We start from the raw sequence: 5,239 nt of genomic DNA on the forward strand, positions 1-5,239 counted from the left end.
AGTATCATAACAAATTACGATTTTTTTACTTTGGAGCAACCTGTATGTGTTAGTAGCTCCTGAGGTAATAAATAGTATGACTAGATTTTGCCCTGTGCGCGGGGCCCGAGGGCCCCGCGGTCTTCTTGTAGTTTGTTGTTGGTGCTGTTGTTTTTGTTATAGTAGTAGTAGTAGTAGTTTGTTTTCCAAAGGGAAAAAGAAATAAAGTTGTACTTTTCCTAGGACGAAAAGATCCGCGTGAAAGCACTACATTCCCGCAGCTCGGCCTGGCCTCGCGTGCTTGGGAACTCGTAAGGGACGCTCCGGGCCTTCGGCCCTACGCGGAGCTCGGCCTTCGTCCTTCGCTGGGTTTCGAAGCTCAGCGTCGGGCCTTCGGCCCGCCGCTTCGCTTATTAAAACAGTTGGGAGGGTTGGTTTTGCTTCGGGGCTTAAGCGGGAAGTTGGAGCTTAAACACGACCCAATAGGAAAAGTGTCTTAGACAAGCGAAACGGCGGGCCGAAGGCCGAAGGCCGTAGGCCAACTTCCCCCTCTCGTGTGACGCTTCGGGCCTTCGGCCCTACGCGGAGCTCGGCCTTCGGCCTTCGCGAGCCTCGACGCTTCGCCGTCGGGCCTTCGGCCCGCCGGCTTCGCTTATCAAGACAGTTGACTTTGTAGAACGCTTGGGGGAACTGCATTCACGCAGCTCGGCCTTCGGCCTCGCGTTTTGGGAGTCGGGGTGGAGGCTCCGGGCCTTCGGCCCTCCGCGGGGTCGGCCTTCGGCCTCCCGGCCTGAAGCTCGCCCTTCGGGCTCGCTTAACACACTATAGGTATAGGATTTTGCTTTGTTCGTCATTCCCGCAGCTCGGCCTTCGGCCTCGCCCAAAATTACTGGGGGTGGGGCACGCTTGGATATTCGGGGTGAAGCTCCGGGCCTGACGGCCCTACGCGGGGTCGGCCTTCGGCCTCCCGGCCTGAAGCTCGCCCTTCGGGCTCGCTTAACCTACTTGGAAATTTGAATTTTGCCCTTGTCGCCCGCCATTTTGGATTTTTCCAAAAATTTTTTTTACATGGTAATGCTGGGCCCCCTAGCTCGCCGCAGGCCAAATCTCAGCGCACTCGGACCAACTTGAAAAATTAAAAAAAAAAGTCGGCCATTTTGAAATTTTTTAAATGCAGTTTGCTTTGTTTCGGGGCCCTCTATGACATTTGGTCGAGCACCCCCCACCTACCTCACACCGTTTAAAAGTTGCCATACAAAATTAAAATGACCATTATTTCCGCCATCTTGGATTTTTTCCAAAAATTTTTTTTTTCATAGGAATCTAGAGGCTTCTATCTCTTGCCATGCCAAATCTCAGCGCGCTCGGACCAACTTGAAAAAATAAAAAATAAAAAGTCGGCCCGTTTGAAAATTTTTAAATGCAGTTTATTTTGTCTCGGGGCCCTCTATGACATTTGGTCGAGCACCCCCCACCTATCTCGCACCGTTTAAAAGTTGTCATACAAAATAAAAGGGGCCATTTTTTCCGCCATCTTGGATTTTTTCGAATTTTTTTTTTCCCATACGAATCTAGAGGACCCAGAGATTCCGTGACCAAAATTTCAGCGCGCTAGGACAAACTTGAAAAAATAAAAAAAAAAAGTCAGCCATTTTGAAAAAAAATGGCGGCGTCAAAAACTGCCAGGGTCCTTCTATGACATTTGGTCGAGCACCCCCCACCTACCTCCCACCGTTTGGCCGGGCCGTCGAACATTTTTCTGACCGGAAGCGGTAGGCCAAAAGTCGGAATTTTCTGAAGTCACGAGACCGCCCTCTATACGACCGTACCAAAGTCTAACACCCCACGAACCTCCTTCTGGGAGAACAATCATGTCAATTAATCAGTCGTGTTGCAGCTTTAAATAAGATTAATTATTAAATTATTAAATTAAATTAAATTAATTAAAACTTTCTTCGACCGTTTTGATTATCTTTTTTATTTATGACATTAATAAGATTCTGACTTTTGACAAATGTCATCATTGCCGCACATTTTCAAACAAATTGTCAAAAGCACTGCCAATGATTAATACAGTCCTTCATATAGTCTACAGTCCTGATTCCTTTATCATTCCTACATCGCCACTTTCCTAGCTTGTCCACATTTCTTTTTGGTCCTGTGCTAACTCGCCCACAGTACTATATGGTCCACAGGGCATTGGTGGAGGTCAAAATCATTGACGAACAAAACTTTTCAGTTGGAAAAAACAAACCAAGAGTAATGAAAAATGCAGAAGTATATTTATATAAGAAGGCAGCCAGGATATTTGGTGGGACAAATAACGTTGACGAGCTGGCACTGTGGTCAAAATAGACATTTGGACGAGCTAAGGAGGTGTCGATTTAGGAACTGTAAGCTGACGATATTGCATTTTGGACGATATACAAAGGTGGACGAAACGGTCTTGAACCCAAAAAGGAGCACTAGAAGGAACTTCTTACATTTTGTTATCTTTGCTGGATTCCGGTTCTTCATTTGACTTTTGACGACTGGACAGATTTGAAATCATTTACTGATTGCGATTTGTTTGGGTTCATTTTCGTCGGTTCAGGTATCTAGTCTTTAAATGTTTCAGATTCACTTATAAAGTAAACTTTTGTAGGTATTTACTCTTGAAAAGCATCATCTGCTGAAGTGGAACTACTGATGAAGGCTTATGTCCTGATGGAGATTTATACGTAGTTAGCACCGGTAGTTAGACCGTTCTATTTTTGAAGATTTTATTTATTTTTTAGGTCTTTCCCAAACGACTGGATATGCTTGGCATAAAAACGCATGGGTAAAAGCCTCCAACCATACTATAGGCCAGCATTTCCAGCGTTACATTAAAAAGAAAGAACATATCCGAATGCGACGAAAAACATGTCCACGGACGCGCAATTTTAAACCAACTGCCATTCAACCCGACAAAGACTATGGTCCCAAAGCGTGCGATCCTGTTGACTTGAGCCGAGACGAAATAAAAAGAAGAGGGCAAGAAAAGCTTATGGAACTGCAAGTGACAGCTGATCAAATCGCTGAAATAGAGCAGCAAACTAAAGATCAGCATGACAACGATCTTTACAACGTGATCAGGAGTGATAGATTGACTGCAAGCCAATTCGGGATGGTAATTTCCTATCTTTTTTAAAATCTACAGCTCGGCAAAAAAGACTAGAAATTAAAAAGTGGCAACACTGTATTATCGTCCCTTCCAAACCAATATATATAAAAAACGGGACGACACTACGGTGTTGCCACTTTTTATTTCTAACCTTTTTTGCCAAGCTGTAAGTAGATCTTTTGCACAGAATCATATTTTTTTGCGTATTTCCCATTACCGAGTATTACTCATTGCTCCACATACCTATACTATTTATTCATTGCAACCACGGTGTTACAGATATTTTTAAATTGACCCAACTAGGGCGTTGCAACATATTTATTCTACATTTTTCTTACAAACTTGTGTGCAGACTGCGTTAAGTTTATCTGCAACTATCTGTAAACTGGACTTATATCGACCGATATGAACCATGAAAAGGTAATCTTTTGTTTTGTTTCGAGCTCCCGATATTTCGACGTAGTTACATGCATCTTGTTCACGGGTAACTTAAGATAGCGGGTGGATGTCAAAGTTGGGTAGACGGCACTCGGTCTTCCCTCATTCGAGCGCATCAGTTGATGCGTTCGTTTTGAACGTTACCACTGGTCGCGTTCACACTTGTTGGTCTATCCAAGCACACTACACTCACAGTGTCAGTACGCGTGTTTGATTCGGATGTCACGGTCTATATCTTGGTCGATATGAGTCTAGTGAAACTATAGTTCGTTTTTTTAGCATTAGAAATAAGATAAACAATCTTGATGTGTCCTTTAATTGAAAAACATGTTTTAAAAATAAGTCACGGCAAACATGTAACAATTATGAATCTAACACGATCATTTATATTCTTCTGCTTTCATAAGAAATAGTTATTGATTTTTAAAAAGCGTTTTTCAATTAAAAGACATGTCAAGATCGCATGAATCATTCAAAACCGTTATCTGTATATTGTATAATTATTTCTAACCAGGTATGCAAACGAAGAAATAAAACTCCTTGCCACAATCACGTGAAACAAATATTGTACAAAGGCAATATTTTAACATCGGATATGAAATACGGGCAGCATAACGAAGCTGTTGCGAGAACTCTTTTTGAAACCACAATGAATAAAAAGGTGGAACGTTCGGGTTTATTTATCGATAAACAATACGGATTCCTAGGCGCAAGTCCAGATGGTAAATATGAACCTGCAAAGAATGTTTATTTATTTTCAAGCAACGCATGGATAAATATCTTAATACTATAAATACCTATGACAAAACATAACTTAAAACTAAATACACACATGGCTCTGATGCTTAACAAATCGATGAACCAGATAACGATAACGACCGCGGAACCACCGAAACTCGACCAAAACGTCTTCTTAAGTGCTTTGGTTTTAAAAATAGATCTATGTGCATCAGGTGCTTTTTCGCTAGAAAGCAAGAAAACCATTCTAATTATCATATCGATTACCACTTTTGATTTGTTTTGAGGATTGAGTTCTGCTTTTTTTATTAGTCTTAGTAATACTAATATTATTATTTTAGGTATCGTAATTAACGAGAATGCTCTTCTTGAAATAAAATGCTTTCCTTCTCTGAAGAGGAGCCAGGAAACTATTGAAGATGCGGCTAAAACTCGCGGAAACAAGTTTTGCCTAAAATATAATAAGGGAGGTGAATTGGTTATGAATCCAAATCACAATTACTATTACCAGGTAGGTATTTTTAAGTGTATAATTAGTAATTACTTTATTCAGATACCTAATATTCATTTTTAAATAGATTACTAGCAAAGTGTAAACTTAATGCCAACTTCGGAACGGACACGGACACCATGCAGCTGAATTAATTTTATTTCAGCTGCATGGTGTTCGTTCAAATTCTACTCATTCTCGTAGTGTTTTCGTTTATATGATTTATCTTCGTGGATTACATTTATCAAATACTTTAATAACTATTGTATGTATTACTAGGTGCAAGGACAGCTGCGTATTGCTGACATGGCAAAATGTTATTTTGTCTGTTTTATTGATCCTGGGATGAAGATGACTATAATCGAAGTAGACCGAGACGAGGATTTTATACATAACATGATACCAAAACTCGTATCTTTTTACAAGAACTGCATCGTCCCCGAGCTCAT

The 5,239-nt window shown here is 41.2% G+C and overlaps 1 long non-coding RNA gene across 1 annotated transcript; it reads left to right on the top strand.

Annotated features, from left to right (window-relative positions):
* The first annotated feature begins 2,833 nt into the window (after window positions 1-2,833).
* On the top strand, window positions 2,834-4,741 carry LOC134799546 (uncharacterized). The gene is made up of 3 exons (XR_010145424.1): window positions 2,834-3,130; window positions 4,077-4,284; window positions 4,642-4,741. It is a non-coding gene; the product is annotated as an uncharacterized LOC134799546 (long non-coding RNA).
* Window positions 4,742-5,239: the final 498 nt, after the last annotated feature.

The sequence above is a fragment of the Cydia splendana genome, chromosome 2 (assembly GCF_910591565.1).
Source record: "Cydia splendana chromosome 2, ilCydSple1.2, whole genome shotgun sequence".
Lineage (NCBI taxonomy): Eukaryota > Metazoa > Arthropoda > Insecta > Lepidoptera > Tortricidae > Cydia > Cydia splendana.